The sequence below is a fragment of the Leucopleurus acutus genome, assembly GCF_964270905.1.
Source record: "Leucopleurus acutus genome assembly, chromosome: 8".
Taxonomy (NCBI): domain Eukaryota; kingdom Metazoa; phylum Chordata; class Mammalia; order Artiodactyla; family Delphinidae; genus Leucopleurus; species Leucopleurus acutus.
Genome location: NC_139151.1, coordinates 40,569,739 through 40,588,773, shown reverse-complemented (window position 1 = coordinate 40,588,773; position 19,035 = coordinate 40,569,739). Strand labels below are relative to the sequence as shown.

At 44.7% G+C, this 19,035-nt stretch overlaps 1 protein-coding gene across 1 annotated transcript in view; it reads right to left on the bottom strand.

The window, feature by feature from the left end:
- SMCO4 (single-pass membrane protein with coiled-coil domains 4) overlaps positions 1-19,035 on the bottom strand; it is a 69,965-nt gene that overhangs the window by 15,590 nt on the left and 35,340 nt on the right. The window contains exon 2 of the mRNA XM_082845226.1: positions 4,273-4,343. The gene's annotated coding sequence lies outside the window, so the exon portion shown is untranslated. The remainder of the gene's footprint in view (positions 1-4,272; positions 4,344-19,035) is intronic.

Sequence of the window (19,035 nt, the reverse complement as noted above, 5' to 3'; positions counted from 1 at the left end):
CGGTGGTGACAGTGCACTCTTAGGGTACTGTTTCCAAATTCTACGGGAAATCCAAGGGCCTGTGTAAGTCCACGCTCCATGGGAGCCTGGAACACACCGCTGCGTGCGTGGCGAGGCAGCCAGACTCCTAGTGGAGGATGAGGCAGTCATCCAGAAACTCCAGCCTGCAGTACAGTCATCCCTCGGGATCCGCAGGCGGTGGGTTCCAGGACCCCGCCTCCCCCATGTACCCAAGTCCCTTCTATAAAATGGCATAGTATTTGCATATAAGCTACGGCACATCCTCCCATATACTTTAAATCATCTCTAGATTACTTGTAATACCTAATACAATGTAAATGCTATGTGAATAGGCTGGTATGTGGCAAATTCAACTTTTGCTTTTCGGAACTTTCTGGCGTTTTTTTTTCCCAAATATTTTCTATCCATGGTTGGTTGAATCCCCCAGTGCAGAACCTGCATGGAGGATGGACTGTAATTTAACATCAATCACATTTTTTTGTGTGTGGTTTTATCTAGATGAAATTTATTCAAGATAACCTTAATCTTGAGATTTATTCTTAAGATTATGTACAACTTTATGAATTATTGAAAGTTCATGAAAATAGAAAAGTTCAGCATTAGCAAACAGTACATAGTATTACGTATTAAATTCTCATTAAATTTAAGTAAGTTGCACTTTGCCATTTATTTTATATTGGAAGTAGTTTTGAAGATGACCCATTGAACCCTATTTAGGAGGTTGAGAACCCTGTGACTGACCTTGGTGGGCTTCCACTTTAGATGCAGGTGGGTTTTGCCTCTTCTGAGGGAGGAAGGCATCTTGTAAGTTAGAGACAGTGGCCATCGCATCATATCCAATCCTTGAAATCGCACCATTACCCTGTTTGTTTGTTTTTTTTCCAGTAACTTTTAATGACATCCCTGTGATTACTAGTAGATAGCCTGCAGTCATGCCTTAAACTTGGGAGTCTGTGCAATTTTGAGTCCCACACCTGTGGGAATTGATGAAAGGACTTGCGTGTCTGAATCAGATCACCGCCATCCAGGAGGGAGCCTCAGAAGTAGAGACCCAGCCTACAGAATCCCTACTGTAAAATCAAACGTCCAGGATCTCCCCAGTGTAAAGTCCCCCGGGAGCATTCCACTGCATGGAATGTGACTTGGAAAATCAGTCACTGCGATCTGCCGAGGAAGTCAAAAGTGAAAGGGCAAAGCATCTCACAAGTTACTTCAACATGATGGCAACAATGCTGTGGGATCTCCAGCCAGGCCCGGAGCCCAGATCGCACAGTCCCCTCTGTGGGCCATGCTGGGCACGTGGGATCCATCCCAGTGCGGGAGGAGGTCACTGACAGCTTTGAGCAAGGGAGTGAAATGATATGACAAGCATTGTTAAAGCTCCCCTGGGCCCAACATGGTGAGCAGAATGGAGGGAAAGTGGAAGCAGGGCAACCGTTCAAAGGCCTTTGCAGTGACTCAGGCAAATGACGATGTCACTGGACTTGGGAGACGGATGTGGAAGGGCAGCCAGAAGAATTCAAGATCTGCTTCAGAAGCACCACTAGGACTTGGTGATTTGGAGGAAGAGAAAGGTGAGAGATAACAGATGACTCCCCAGTTTCTGGCTTGAGAAAGTGAATTAACAGCTGTGCATCTTAATGAAATGGGGGGAAGGGAGGTCTGGAAAGGGTCTGTGATAGGAGAGCAAGAGTTGAAATTGAGGTGCCCATGACCTATCCAAGTTCACTAGCTGCTATCAAAGGTATAAAAGGAGCTACAAAGCACAGAGGAGTCGTGTGGAGTGATGGACGCCTGGGGCCGTTCTCACAGGTGATCCTTCCCACCTTCCTCTCGGGGTGCTCGTGTGTTCACCACTGTGCCAGCTGAAGGTGGGGGGGGGTGCACCACACAGGGAGCTCATGGGGCCAAACTCGGCCAGGACATGTGCAAGCTGCTTCTAAGATGATCTCCAGTAGTAAAGCAGATACCACCAGGTTTGGGGCTGAGAAAACAGTGCTGTTAACAGTAAAATGGGATTTGCATCACACCACAATGGGAAGTAAAGTATGTAGCCTGATAATTCTTCAATTACAAGCATCATAACAGGTCTGCTGATTTCTTGACACTGATGTTTTCAAGGAGTCCCGGCAGAAGGGTTTCGGTATCTAGCCCTGTGCCCTGACAGTTCCGCTGCTGGGTTGTACCATCCTGTTTGGGGGATTCCAAGTAGAATCTCCCCCAGGAAAATGTTAATCTAAGGCGGTACAGATGTAGAGGAAGGTCTCTCTCTCAAAAAAACACCGGAGAAGACGGCCTATTTTAGGAAAACAATGACTCACTGAAATCACATCCTGCTCTTAAGTTAACATGCTCCCTTCTGGACCGGAACCTGGTTTCCTATCATGATGGGTCTATTTTCCAATCTCTTTGACAATCTGCTTTCTAATTAAAAGTTGAGCCATTTTTTTAAAAATCACAGTTAACTAAACAATTCTACATGGCAATAAAGCAGTGTGCTCTGCCACCCTGACTGATGGTACCATCTGCAATTATTTAGAGGAGAAGGCAAGGGAAGAAAATCATTAGATACAGCTAGATTAAGCTGCTCTAGCCCCTGTGAGTGTCTTCCTATGTATTCCTAGAGTAAGACAGCACAGCATTCACGTAAACTAATTAAAAGTTCCTGCATTTAAATAAACCCCAACCAAAATAAAACTTATAAGACTGATTGGAAGGTCTCGGGAGGAAGAGACCTACTTTTTCAAGAAAGCGGCCTGGCTGGCGGTAGAGGAAACACCAGGGTCAGACGGCATCTCTCCACAGCAGGCCAAAGCTCCCCCCACTGAGAGGAACACTGGAGTGGGTGAGACAGAGCCCCTGGGTTCTGTGAGAGCAGCGGCTGCTTCCAAGGGGAATGCGCAAGGTGGCGCAGGGGAGAGAAAAACCAGATGCCATTCGCATTGGCGACGTGGCTTCACGCAGGACGCCTACCTGCTCTGAGCCTGTTTACTGAAATGGGAAGTTACCGTTTGCCCCTGTCTGTTTCCTAGAATTGGTAGGAGAAGAAACGCTGGTGCTGTGTATAGAAGCACCCTCTAAAAGGAGAAGAACTCCTCACATGGAAGAGACAACGGCTGGTTACTGTCAGGTGGGAAAGGCTGGGACAAGTCCTCTTAAGAGGATGGTGACCAGCAAAACAGATAACATTACATGACATTCCTACATTAGTGAGGAACGTCTTCGGGATATTCAGCAGGTGCAGTAAAAGCAGGTGAGAAAAGGAATCCGCTGACTCAATGATTTAAAGCAAAAAAGGTTTGGAGCAGGGAGGTGGGTTCAGGTGCAACTGTCTGTTGATTGAGGTAGCTCGGAAGATCATACAGATGGATGGATTGATGGATGGATGGATGGATGGGTGGATGGATGGGGGAGGGCATCTGCCATCCAGCAGACAAGAGGGGCATGACCAAACCCCACCTCGAGTAATCCCATTCAACCACAGGGAGGCAGAGGCAGGGTGGGGAGCCATGCTCCCACCGTCACTGGTTCCCTGACCCGCCTGTCACCTCCCTTCCCCTCCCGCTTCTGGATTACTCCTCTTAACATGGACCCAAATTGCCCATGGAAAATAAAAACTAGATATAAAAGCTTTGCTTCATTTCACCACCAGCCAAAACACAAAGGACAACTAGAGAAGATTAACAATTTCTGATGCATGCTCAAAGAACAGAATCGATTTGAGAAGGATTTATAGTACAGGCCCTACAAGGGTGTAGTGGTGGAGGTACAAAGCGAATCCGCCTGGGAGCTGACCGTCTAGAGTGGAGGCCAATTCACTGTGAATTCAATAAACGTTTACGGAGCATCTACTATGTCCAAGGCCCAATTCAGATATGTCTCGAGGAAGTAACTGGGGAAAACAGGCAACTACAATCAAGTGTGGAAGTGCTACGACGGGGTGGGGGTCACAGAGAAGGAGCGCCTGCATTCCATACAGCCACAAGAGAACGGTCAGAGGAGGGGCACGAATGGTAACGTAAAGCCCGTTGGGATACGTGTCAGTTAGAAGGAGAGAGTATTGTGGGGTTCAAAAGAGGCAGCACTTGATAAAGGCCTTGAGGGATGACTAGGAACTTGGCCAGGCAGAGGAAGGTAAAATAATACATACAGAACTGGGTGTGTTTAAGGAACGACAGGGACGGTCAACCCTCCAAACATGGTTTCCCTCTTAAGAGAATTTCAGTAGGACACAGATTCACTTCTATTTACCTTTTCTTCAAGAACTGCTGTTTCAATAGTTTCAGCAAACTGATTTCCAGGAAAGGTGACTTGGGTTATTCCTGTTGAGAAATCAGAAAAAGAGGTATAATAGGTTTGGTGGGACTACCCTCCACAGACCTCTTTTTTGTGACACCCCCGCCAAGCCCGTTCGCGTCAGTCACCCCCCTCCCCCGAGGGACTGGCGTGTTGCAGCAGCCACACTGCCTCCCTCCCTTCCTTCTTTCCTCATTTGAGAAAAAGACATGCAAACTTAGGCAGGCAGCAGTGAGCCCTGATCCAGAGAAACACACACACACACACACACACACACAAACACACACGCACACACGCACGAGATGAACAGGACCGCACAGCCCCTGAACCAGAGGAGCCTTCCTGCTCCAGCCTGCTCCCTGCATTCCTGAGATTCCTGCAACAGACCCTCTGCTAACTACAGCTGACACGAGAGCATTTCTGTTCCTTGCAAACAAAAATTACTTATTTAAAAAGAAGAGATCCAGGGTTGGGACTAAAAAAACAAACACAAGCAGAGGGTGAAGAAATAAAGGCTTCTGAAACAAAGCCTTGGGAAAAATAAAAGATGAGAGAGAGTGACCCGGGCCTCTGAACTACTGTCCCATAACACCTGAGAGGAAAGGAGGAGAGAGATGTGGGAAACCCAGAGAGTAGATCCCACAAATAATTCATAAAGTCCCGGTAGTATTAAATATTAAGATGGAGACCCAGATACTGGGGAAAAGGGGCTCTTAATATGGGTACTATCCATAACAAAACAAAATAAGAATTTCAATGAAATACAAAGGTGGGAGACTCTGAAAGTGTCTATAGCAAGTAAGGAATAATTGAGTAACTATACAATGCCTATCATTACTAAAAAGAGAAATGTAATAACTCAAGGATAAGTCTTGATTTACTGCACTGTGCTTTTTTTTGTCTTAAACAATCAACATTTTATTTACTCATGGTTTGTGGGTCAGCAATTAGTGCTGGGCTCAGCGGGGTGGTTTTTCTTCTGGTCTACTCATGTGGCTATAGTCATGTGGTGGCTCAACGGAGCCGGATGGTAGACCAGATGACTTAGCTCATATGCTAGTGATTGGTACTAGCTGTTTGCGCTGCCTTTAGAGTCTACTTTAGTAAATGTGAACTTTTTTTTTTCCTGAGATCTTGAAAGATTTATGCCCTCTAACCCCTTGACCTACTTTTCCATTGGTTCTTGAGTTGGTCAACCATGAACTCACCTACTGTAGGGCTTCAAGACTCTTAACACCTTCTAGTCCCCTCTACTAGGGAGCATGGTTTTTGTGAAGTTCAAAGATGAGGGTGTGTGAAACAGAGGGCTGGGAGGCAGGGCTGGAGAGTAGAAGGGTCTTCAGGGGGTCTGAATGCCAGGTTAAGTTGGACGGACTTTATTCAAGCAGCATTAAGAGTCTAGATGACTGTAGTCTAATCCCATATTCTCTAAGAGATAATTACCCCTCCGAAAATGTAGAATGTTAAAATTGGGCTACAGAGAGAAAATATGACCCAAACCACAAAGACAGCAGACAGCTAGAAATTAAGTCGACAGCGAGCTGTGACTTCTACCCTTGACAGGGTGCTTCGCCTGCTACTCTCAGCTCATTAGCTGCAGCAAAGGCTTCACAAGTACCTCCTGGCTTCTGGGCCTTCTAGGCAGCTCAGTGCTCCAGGGGCTCATTGGAGCATCAACTTTCACTCTGCAGGGTGCAGAACAGCGACAGGGACACCAGCGGGCCTGCAGGACAGGCTGAAGGGCAGCAATCCTGTCCGCTCACCCCAGACCTGGCCCCCGGGAGGCTGGTGCCACATCCTATCTGTCCATTCCCAGCAGCAGAGGCACCTGTGCTCTAAACTCAGCCCCACTTTCTCCCCTCCGGGCCTGTTTCCTTGTCCACAAAACCAGGGAGGGAGACAAGACCTGTGGCACTCAGAGGGTGGTCTGCAAACCAGTGCCATCCACCACCTCTTTGCTGTTGGCTCACAATAAGTACAGAAATTAAGAGCAGCTTTGAAGCTTTTACTGTTTATGACATTGCTACACAGCCAAGCACGCGATCAGTGGAAATGTCTTGTTGAACAGATCACAGACTGGTGTACAAGTTTCCTGCAGATGCCATGATACATTACCACAAACTGGGTGGCATAACACAACAGACATTTATTCTGTCACAGTTCTGGGGGTCAGAAGCCTGAAATCAAGGCGTCGGCCGGGCCACACTCCCTCCAGAGACTCTAGGGAAGAAGAAAATGCTCCCTGTCTCTTCCAGCTTCTGGTGTCTGCTGGCTTTCCTTGGCTTGGGGCCACATCGCTCCTCCGCTTCACTGCCTTCTCTGTGTGTGTGTGCGTGTGTGCATGTGTGTGTGTGTGTAAAATCTCTTTCTTCCTCTCTGTTATAAGGACACTTGTCATTGCATTTAGGGCCCACTAGAGAAGTCATCCAAGATGACTTCATCTCAAAAATCCTTATCTTGGGACTTCCCTGGCAGTTCAGTGCTTAAGACTCCGAGCTTCCACTGCAGGGGGCACGGGTTCCATCCCTGGTCAGGGAACTAAGATCTCACAGGCCGCATGGCGGGGCCAAAGAAAAAACAAAGGACAACAAGATTTAAGCAATGTTAATTAAATCATGTCACTCCTTGGGTAGAAATCTTGGTGGACTCTCATTAGAATAAAATCTAAATTTCTTTAAAAAAAAATCCTTATCTTAGTTACATCTACAAAGACCGTTTTTCCAAATAAGGTCACATTACTTGGACCTTATTTGGAAAAGCTTATACAACTTTTTCTGAAAAGAAAAGCATAGCAAATAGCAGTTGCTAAGGCAACGTAATGACGTGGTTTAAGGGAGATCACCCTGGAGGGAGGGAGCAACAGGGTATACTACACTTCCTAACACAGGTGTACAAAAGACATAAGCTGCTTCTCAATTCCTGCCTTCCAGGGCCCTGATATGAGTAGGGACACACATAAAAGAGTAAATGAAGCCAGTGTAACATCTCCTCATTCTCAAGAGTTCTGATCAAATACTCAACAAGATACTCACAAACCGAATTCAACAGCATATTAGAACCAAACTTAAATATACAACAATAATATAAGAAAATGTAAAGAGCTAAACCCATCTGGGCCACCATACCGCCGACTACAACTGCTTTGGATATTGTGGAATTCATGCGTGACCAGTTGTACCTGTTGTGCACTGTACACTCATATCAGTTCACTGCTGGAGAAAAAAAACGTTGCCCTGCCTCTCACTCAGTTGTGACCCCAGCTCTTCCTCTGCAGCCCAGGAGCCCGGGCAAGACCAGACGGCAACGGACACCCCTGGTAAAGGAAAGGAGGCTGCCGGGTGGCAGGGCGGTGAGGGGCAGGTGCACACTGTTCCCTCAGCCCTTCCCAAGGCTGGTCTCCCACCTTGCCTTGCAGGCAGTGCAGGAGCCGCTCCCTCCCTGCCCCATCCTCCCGTCCCTCAAATGGCTTCAGTTGTAAAGTGATTAAATTTATCAGGGTTTTTTGTTCAAGTGTGCCTCCCTCATCCTATCAAATGCTCAGAGTTTTCAATGTCCAACTTTGAGAACAGAAACAAAACTGGTTTATTAAAATCCCTGTGTACCTGTCCTGCTGCTGTCATATCCTCTCCCCCAACATCATGCCCTGTAACCTCAGAAAACACTCAGGAAGTTTCCAGACTTCATAACAGGATGGAGGCAGCGCTTGGAAATTTGACAAAGCAAGGATTTCATTTCTCATTAGAAGTTTTCTTGCCTTGCAAGAACACTCCTTATCAAAGGAACTACTATGTTGACTCCTTTTGCTATGTTACATTTCAGCCTTAAGGGGCAGACCATGTCAAAATACCAGAGAATGTTTAAAATGATAACACTTGATGCAGGTCTGGCCACAGCAAAGCGGGCACTCTCATCATTCAACTACTGGTAGGAGTGTGACAGGCACAATCTTCCTGGAAGCAATTTGACAAATTCTTATTAAATGGCTTAAAATTGTATGCACCCTTTAATGATGTAATTCCATTTTCAGACCTCTACCCTAGGGAAAGAATCTGAAATGGGGACAAAACTTAATGCTCAAAGATATCCATGGCAGGGTTATATATGAGATTTAAAAAATTAGAGATGAAGTTAATAGCCAAGAAAAGGAAATGATTAGACAAATTATGGTAGATTCATGAATCAAGTTTTACGCAGCCATAGACATGACATTTTACAAAGTATTTCTAATAAAAGTAACAACTACAATAATAACAGTTCATCCTTACATGGGCCAGGAACTGTCCTAAGCTTATCAGGCGCTTTACATATATGAACCTTCTTAATCTACTTAGGTAGATACTGTTATTTTTATTTTTAGGCTGCGCTGCAGGCATGCAGGATCTTAAGTTCCCTGACCAGAGATGGAACCCGTTCCCCCTGCAATGGAAGAACACATCCCTAACCACTGGACCACCAGGGAATTCCCAGTAGGTACTGTTATTATTCCCACTTTACAGATCAGAAAATGGAGGCACCAAGTGTTAAGACACTTGTTCAAGATCATCCTTCTAGTAAGAGACCACACAGGGATTTGAGCCCACACAATCTGACTCAAAAGTCCATGCTCTTACATACAGATGGTCAAGAAGCACATGAAAAGATGTTCAACACTGCTAAGTATTAGAGAAATGCAAATCAAAACTACAATGAGATATCACCTCACACCAGCCAGAATGGCTATCATCAAAAAATCCACAAACAGGGCTTCCCTGGTGGCGCAGTGGTTGGGAGTCCGCCTGCCGATGCAGGGGACGCGGGTTCATGTCCCGGTCCGGGAGGATCCCACATGCCGCGGAGCGGCTGGTCCCGTGAGCTGTGGCCACTGAGCCTGCGCATCCGGAGCCTGTGCCCCGCAACGGGAGAGGCCACAACAGCTAGAGGCCCGCGTACCGCAAAAAAAAAAAAAAAAAAAAATCCACAAACAACAAATGCTGGAGAGGGTGTAGAGAGAAGGGAACCTTCCCTCCTACACTGTTGGTGGGAATGTAAATTGGTACAGCCAATATGGAAAACAGTATGGAGGTTCCTTAAAAAAACTAAAAATAGAGCTACCATATGATCCTGCAATCCCACTCCTGGGCTTATATCTGGAAAAAACATGGTCCGAAAGGATACATGCACCCCAATGTTCACTGCAGCACTGTTTACAATAGACAAGACATGGAAGCAACCTAAATGTCCATCAGCAGAGGAATGGATGAAGGAGATGTGGGACATATATACAATGGAGTATTACTCAGCCATTAAAAAGAATGAAATAATGCCATTTGCAGCAATATGGATGGACCCAGAGATTATCATACTGAGTGAAGTAAGTCAGACAGAGAAAGAGAAATATCATATGGTATCACTTATATGTGGAATCTATAAAGAAATGATACAAATGAACTTGTTTACAAAACAGAAACAGACTCACAGAATTAGAGAACGAACTTATGGTTACCAGGTAGGAACGGTGGGGGGAAGAGATAGTTAGGGAGTGTGGGATTGACATGTACACACTGCTATATTTAAAATGGATAACCAACAAGGACCTACTGTAGAGCACAGGGAACTCTGCTCAATATTATGTAACAACCTAAATGGGAAAAGAATTTGAAAAATAAAAAAATATATATCCATTGAAGAAAACATACATTAACATGATATTAAATAAAGCAGACCATCATAAGCTAAAAAAAAAAAAAAGTCCATACTCTTAAATCCTGTGATAGTCTGAATACAGTGATGGCCCCAAAGGTCCTAACCCTAGAACCTGTATGTGCTACCTTAGCTAGAGAAAGCATCTCCGCAGATGAAGAATCTTAAGATGGAGAGATATCCTCGATCATTGGGTGGGCCCTAGATGCCATCACAAATGCTCTCAAAGAGAGACAGAGGGAGATCTCACACACACACACACACACACATACACACACACACACACACACAAGAAAGGCATGTGAAAACAGAGGCAGGTATTGAAGAGATAGGGCCACAAGCCAAGGAATGCCAGCAGCCGCCAGAAACTGAGAGGGTCAAGGAATGGATTCTCCCCTAGAGCCTCCACAGGGAGTACAATCCTTATACCTTGGTTCAGACTTCTGGTCTCCAGAACTGAGTGAATAAATTTCTGTGGTTTTAAGCCAACCAGTTTGTGGAAATGTGCAGTCACAGGAAACTAACACAAGCTCCCATGCTGTACTGCTCTCAACGCAAGATAAAATATTCATATGTTAAATGGGAAAAGTAGAAATCAAAATTTATACACAATGATCTTAATTATGCATATAAAAATGCATGCAAATACAACAGGACGTTTTGTAGTGATTATCTCTGAATACTAGAATTATGGGTAATTTTCAGCATTATGCCTTTTGGTATTTTTCCAAATTTCTACAATTAATGTGAATTCCTTTTACAAAGAAACGAAGAAAAAAATTTTTTTAATTAGCAACTCATCATACTTCTGCAACTCTAACTCAATCATAAAAATCAGAAATCAAGAAAACTCCTTGAGAATTTTCTTAATTCAGTTTCAGAACAAAACCTGAAAAATCAGCCACCCAGGTGCATTCCATTCCCTAAGTGACTCCACTCAACCCTCAGCCTCTCTAAAGCCTATTTGTTTTCAGACGCTGGCAGGAACATGACGTGGCTGAAGAAGTTTCAGGCTTTGAAACAAGAGGATAATCTGAGCTGCTGCATGTTTTCCTGTCTCTCTATCCACACGTGGCAGTGGGGAGGAGGGACCAGACGGAGGTCTTTACGCATTCCCAGAGCTCAGCCAGCCCAAAGTGGTGTGGGCCACACACCAAAAACCAAGAGCTCTGGTTAATAAGCATGGAAATGTTTGATTTCTCTGTAGGTGACTTCACAGAATGAATCATCACATTAAACACCGGCTTAATCTTCTTACCGAAGTTCCGGAATCCAATCCTATTGTGTTGCAAAACCCTCCTGCTATCATCTGTCCAGGCCGTCAGAGGACCAAAGCCCAATTTTCCTGTATCAACATCACATCCTCTGATTAAATATTTTCATATAAAGAGTGTATTAACATTTTCCCGCAATATATGGGCAGAACTGGATCAAAACAGAAAGGAGGATGTGCTTCGTGTGTTGTTTTTTGGGGCAGAGAAGGTAAAAGTCACTGGTTCCCTCCAACATGGGCCAGGTCAGAGCCGCGAGGCATGAAAAGCATATATACGGCTTTATTCAGCCCACCCTGTACGGCGCAGCAAGCTCGGGCACTGGAGTAATGGGACCACAGCGTGGGGTTTATCCTTTAGTCTCTGAGCACATTTATTCGCTCTTTGTCCAGCCAATCAACATATAAAAGCACCTACTATGTGCCAGGCACTAAGAAGAGGTTGGCTCACATTTTAAAAGACCCTATCTCCAACACGCTATACTCTCAGATGATACGGCTGGGCAAACGGCCCCCGTCATTACTGAGCTTCTTCATCAGTCTTTTGGATCACAGGGACGCCAGCAGCAGCAAAATGCTGGGAGGGATACCTAAACAGGACCGGCAGAGCTTTGAAAATGAAAACAACAGAAAGCAAATGGTTTAGCACTGTGTACAGTCCACCCTCTGTGTCTGCAGGTTCCACATCCACCGATTCGACAACCACAGACCAAAAATATTCGAAAAAAGAAAAAAAATTTCCAGAATGTTCCAAAACGCAAAACAAATTTCCCACACACTGGCAACTATTTACATAGCATTTACATTGTATTTACGACTACTTACGTAGCATTTACATTGTATTAGGTATTATAAGTAATCTAGAGATGATTTAAAGTATACAGGAGGATGGGTAGAGGTTATATGCAAATATTACGCCATTTTATACAAGGAACTTGAGCATTTGGGGATTTTGGTATCTGCGGGAGTCCTGGAACCAATCTCCCCTGGATACCAACAGACAGCTGTACCTTCCAACATACTATCAACACAACACTTGTAATTTCGGGGGATCAGTTGATGATCCTTGAATCTCCCACTTAACCATCTACTTCACACAAATAGTGTATTACCATTTTCTCAAAGTCTGTTTTTTTCTTTTTGCTTGCCACTGTATGCCTAAACCTACCAGCGTCTAACCTTCAGAAGTACTCGTTAAATACCTGAGGTATAAATTAATGCATGAATAAACATGGGTGATCAATTTAATAATCTGTAAAAACGGAAAAGCCAGTCTACGAAATTATTTCCCAAAGAAAATTCCAAGGAAACTAATCCTATGAGATATACCAAGAAAAGAAGGTTCACGTGCTATTCAACAGGAGAAATATTACATTCTGTAGCCTCCCATCTCCCTTAAAAATTCACAATGCATATTATATAATAAAGAATATGGGAAAGCTTTCAATTAAATACCTATTTGAACTTCCCAAATCAACTTAACCACAGAAGCCCTTTCATGATTAACACTTACTGATATCAGAGAACGAATGTTCTAAGGTAACCCTGGGAAAATACTAACACAAATTCTTCATTTGTTCAAAGACCATTTATTAAGCCCTTGAAATGATAATAATATGATGTTGATGAAGACAGGCAACATAAAACAAGTTAACATTTAATAGGCATGGTACCTGGTGCTACTGCCACCCAAGATAAATACGAAACCTGGCTCACAGTCTACCGTCTACTGGAAGAGACCCACGAGCACATGATGAGTACAACCAGTATTAACTGAAGTGACAGACAGACACATGCACATATATGCATGTATACATACATATATACATACATATGTGAATATCTGCACTCTTAGACACAAGAAGGGAGAGAGTGTTCCAGGCAGACGGGAAGCAAGAGCGTCCAATGTGTGCAGAGGAATGAAGACAGTTTGTTCTTCTCCAGTGGTTTTCAAAGTATGGTCCAAGACCCTCTCGGAGGGTGCTGCCAGGTCAAGACTAACTTCAACGGTGTGATATTTTCACTGATGGTGCGAAAACAATGGTGGGGAAAACTGCTGGTGCCGTAGCAAGAATCAGGGCAGTGGCATCTGACTGTATTAGTGGTCATTGTGTTCTCTACTGCCATACTTCCACGGTTTAAAAAAAAAAAAAAGGTCAATTTCAACTAAGAATATCCTAATGAAGCAGTAAAAATTATTAATTTCATTAAATATTAACCTCGAGTACACATCTTTTTAAAATCCCTTGTGACAAAATGAGAAGCACTCATAAAGCACTTCTGCTACAAGCCAAAGTATGGTGGTTGGTTTTCGGGAAGACAAAGCACTCGTACAACTGAGCTGCAAGCTGAATTAGCCACTCCTTTCCACCAAACACCATTTTAAACTGAAAGAATGACTGACAGAAAAACTACGGTGACTCAGATTTGGGTATTTTTAGAAGGAATAAAGTGAGCTTGTTATTTCAAGGAAAACTGACAGTATCTGTTGCTAAAGAAAAATTTGAGCTTTCAAGCAAACATTAAAATTTGGAAAAACTTGTATTGGCCACTGTGAGCTTTAGAGCATCTCAGTACTTGGCTTTTCAGATGACAGCAGCAGTGACATTAACAAACGTGATATTATCCAAATAAGTCATGCATGATGTTACAAAATGCATAAAAGATCCTTTTAAAGTGCAAGACAGACCAAAAGATTTTAATGTAACAGAATATGAGAAGTTCACTGATACATGGTTTCAGATTCTATACTGCAACAAACCTTTAAGAAACTATCCCTTGTCAAGCTCCGATGTAGTTTCAAAGACTCTCCACAATTAACTGAAAAGGTTATTAACCATGCCTCCCTTTTCCAACTACATTCCATGTAAGGCTGTATTTTCCTCATACAGTTCAACCAACACAACATACTGCAACAGAATGAAGGCAAAAGCATTGATGAGAATCCAGCTGTCTTCCATTAAGGCAGACAGTAAAGATACCTGGAAAAGAGTAAAACAATGGCGCCCTTCTCATTAAATGTTTTTTGCTTTAGAAATAGTTATTTTTCATTAAAAGTGCTATTTGTGTTATGTAATGCGTTTATTATTGCTGTATTTAAACTAATTTAATGAATACTTTAAAATCTTTTCAATTTTGATTGCTAATATTGTAAATATTGCTAAATATAATCCACATAACTGAAAGCTCTTTGAGGGTCTCACTAGTTTTTAAGAATCTTTAAAGGGGTCCTGAAACGAAAAGTTGGCGAGCTGCCGGTCATGGGTGGTGAGGAGGGAAGGGTGAAGAGGCAGCAGGAGAGGGCTAGCAGTGGCCTCCCGCACTGTGATGAGGGGTTCAGAACTGATCAGACAAGAACCAGAGAAGGGGTGTAGTGCACCAAAGTGACACGGGCAGATCTGCCTTCTAAAGAAAGAGCAAGGACAACATAAAGCTGCCCTCTGCTCCATGAACTTATGATTCTAAAAGCAAGTCAGTCTGATGGGAAGTCAAACTGTAGCACACTGAAGGTCCATTACTACAATCTAAAAAATGAAATATAAATTTCTATAAAAGAGTAGGAACAGAAATGTATTAAAATTTAATGATGGAAGCGAAAGAAGCAGGGTCTTGCAAAATAGACTTGCAACCAACTAGAATACTGCAAAATGAGGGAAATCATCAGTAACAGAGTCCAGGGCTTTAAAAATCGAAAGAGACCAAAATCAAGATGCATTTGGGGCAAGTCTGAAGAATAAAAATAAAGGAGCCAGTAAGAGCAATAAACCGCAGCAGTAAAGAGGGAAAATGGATGCAGCCCAGAGAAGACAAACAGAAGCCTTTAGAAATAAACAGAAGTCGGGAGGAGGGAAAATCAGCTCCTATTTCCAGAGCGTGCAATCTCTCCACTCCACCACAGGGCAGGGGGCAAAGGGTGCAGGAAGCACCTGGAGAGGAAGGCGGCCCGTGCAGAGTCCACCACTGGAACGGAAATGCTCGCCGGGACGACAAGAGTCTCACCCAGGAAAAGGTGGATTTCGCCAATCGAGAACACAGACCACAGAGAAGAGACAAACGGCAGCTATTAAAATTTGCTCTCGAGGAGCTTAGAGTCATTATTTTCTAAGTCAAGAAAACAAAAACAAAACAAAAAATCAATAGGATAGTTATAACTAAAATGAGAATGGTGTGCTCTAAAGAACTCAACTAGAAGAGCTTGGCAAGTTTCTCGAACTTGGCCTCAGTTTCCTCTTCAGCAAGACTGGGAGTCCACCACGGACTCCCCAAAGTTGGTGGGAGAAGAGGGAAGTGAGCGTGCAGCTGGCATGTGACAGGTGCTCAGTAAACGCAAGCTGTAATTATTCTCACTGTAGGTATGATTTCAGGGCCCATGTAGAATACAGAGTTGACACTACGCTACTCTAAGCCAGAAAGCTCCCAAGGTCAAAGATGATGGTTTGAAAAATTACCAATATGTGAGCTTCAAGAAGGAATTTGAATGGCTTTGGCCCAGGGCTACACTCACTCAACAGATGAGAGAACTGCCCTTGACCTTGTGGGCCTGTTACCACCGGGCCCCGAGGGCGTCTCCAATCTCAAAGGGACATGCCAAGCACTAGAAGTCCCAAGTAAGAAGGGAGAAAAAGTCAAACCACCACCTTCCGAAACAGCCAACGCCGCTGTCATGTAACTTTCATGCACAATTTATCTCCCCTGATAGTCATAATCAGCCAGGATATGGATGGGTACAGTGTCATCACCCCATTTTACATCTCAGGGCTGAAATGCAAAGAAGTGGTGTAGCCAGGACCCCTATCTCTCTTTTTTTTTTTTTTTTTTTTTTGTGGTACGCGGGCCCCTCACTGTTGTGGCCTCTCCCATTGCGGAGCACAGGCTCCGGACGCACAGGCTCAGCGGCCATGGCTCACGGGCCCAGCCACTCGGCGGCATGTGGGATCCTCCTGGACCCGGGCATGAACCCGTGTCCCCTGCATCGGTGCCACCAGGGAAGCCCCGACCCCTATCTCTTGATGTGAGGCCCAGGACTCTTTCACTCGACCACACTGCCCACCCTCACGGGGATTTGAGAGCCCACCCAACAGACGTGGACCAACAGCTCTTCAAGCCAAACACGAGGCTCCACCTTTCTTCACCACCCATAGCTAATGGAACACCAGCCTCTGCACCCCTGGACCCCAGACAGACATCAAGTGAACAAGGAACTATTTCTTTATAGAGGTAGTAGGTGCTGGGAACTTGCAGTCCAGGGTACCATGGGGGCAGGTCATGCAGGGCCTGAGTCTGAGAGGTCATGGGAGCACAGGCAGGGGTCCCGGCGGTTCTCAAAGCCTTCCTTCGAGCCAGGAAGAGCTGCGAGGCTCAGGAGGTCAGCAGGACCAGGCTGCGCAGGCAGGCCTTGTGACCACATAGATTGCACACCCTCCTAAAAGCGTAGGGCCTTGCTACAGAGAAGCAGCAGCATCCAATCTGCAATGTAGAGTACTGGGGCTGCAGCTTGGAGAGGCGGAGAGGATAAGAGTAAAGGTACAGATGTCTGTCAAACAGAAACTTTCCAACTTTTGTTTCTACCACAACTTGCAGAGTGAGAAAGACCCTTTACTGTGTAACCCAGTATGTGTCCACACACACAGGGTCTGAGAGGCAGGCTACCAGCCTGACCTGGCTAGTTTCCCTGAGCCTCAGTTCCTCTCCTGTGAGGCAGAGATGACAACAACGATACCACTGCATCAGCTGTTGCAGGGAGAAGTAAGTCAGTGTATGAAAAGCCCTTCACAACGTTAACCTTTTTCTGTAAAACTCTTATTATACACAAACACAACTTTCACAAAATAAAACTCAACCTTACTATGTGTACTCCACTCTCATGCTTTCCATTCTACTTTTTTTTTTTTTTTAACGCTGGTAAAGACCCTCTAAATTAATTTCAGAACCCAGTCACTGGGGTCATGACCTCCAATTGGAGATGATGGCTTGGACCTGGGTGATGACAATGGAGGAGAGAGAACTGATAGGATTGGGGAATGATTAGTCAGTTACAGGGGAGAGAGGGAGGTGTCAGGTGACTCTCAAGCCTCTGGATTGATGATGGTACCATTTGACATGGGAACCTGGCGGTGGCGGGGCGGGAGGGAGAACCAGGTGTACGTCTGTGGGAGGAGATGGAAAGATCAGACCCTACGTTCTAAACTTCCTTCCAGGAGGATTTGGGTGAGGTGACAAAGGGAGCCTTCACTTAAACGCTTTCCACCAAGCAGGGAACCACGTAGAGAGATCTCACACCAGAACCACAGCTACTGATACAGAATGCGTTTTTCCAGACTGTGCTGGGGAGGTGGACAGCCTTTGTGAACCATGCCCAGAAGTCAGTGAGTGACTGATGGAGGACCCGGGGACTTGGGGCTCCCGCCAAATGTCTTTCCTTATCTGACCAACATCCAGCACTAAACACGTTTAATTAGAGTCCGTCTGCCCAACTGTTTCCTCTACTAAGTGAGCTGCTTTAGGGCAGGGACCACCCTGGCTCACCCCACCATCTTTCTGCTCGCCAGGCCTCCCCAGCACGCTGCCCTACCCACTGCCTCTGGTAGGTGCTCAATTCAGCGATGCAACAGGATAAAACTCCCGAAAAGGCCACTTACAGTTCAGGAAACTGAGACAAGGCACGGCAGATGGGAGTGGGGAGGCAGAATCTGCCAGGAGAATTCTGGTCACTTAAGGGTGTGAGCCAACAAAAGGCCAACTGTTCACAGAGAAAACGAGTCTTCAAAAAATGTTAAGACTCTGGAATGCACGATGGGTGTGGGGATCTTCATCATAATGATGAGAAACACTAAGCGGGTCTGGGAGAGAATCAGGAAGACCAAATATAAGACAGGAAACGTCCAAAGGTCATGCTGGATGTTTAACTCTTTACATCACTTCGCTTGCTACATTCTTCCATCGGCTCAAGGCCTTCTATGGCATGCCTCTCTGTTTCCAATCCTCTGCCATCTCCAAAGCCCAGTTCCTTGTATGTCACCTGTTTTTCCTACATATACATGACCTATACCCCCAACAGACAGGAACGGTATTACACGCCTTCTTATTCATCCACCCCCATCCCTTGCACAGACAAGGCACCCCATAGTAGTTGACTGATTTTTATACTGATTAATTTATTTTGGCATTAGATTCCAAATAGATTCATGTTTTCTAGTCTTACCCCCTTTAGTTGCAACTGTTACTAAAGCTGTCATTTTTAATAGTAACAGTTGTATTTATTAAGTACCTACCACATACAATGCACAACTAAGGACCTTAACTACATCTCCTACAATCCTCAATCTGCAGGGTTGGGATTATTATTTCCATTTTACAGATGACAAGATTGAGACTCAAAAAGACAACATAGTTTAGTAAGTGGCAACACTGGGATTCAAACCCAAGGCTGCTCAACTCCAAAGTCAAATAAGCACGCAATCACTCTAGAATTTTAGCACTATTTTCCCTGGCACAGAGGCTGGAAAACAGCCCATCTGATATGAAGTCCACACTCCATACTCACCAAAGACATAAACGGGGCTCAACTCGGAGAAAGCTTTTTTAGGCTTGAGAAGGCCACAATTTAACAAGACCCATTCATTCACTTCCTACAAATGCATAGGTCAAGATTATTTTAACTCCATGACTTCAACAAATGGAACGTGCTAAAGGCATCACTTGTTTCTGAAAGAGTGTTTAGGGAATGCCCTGGCATCCCAGTGGTTAGAACCCCGCACTTCCACTGCAGC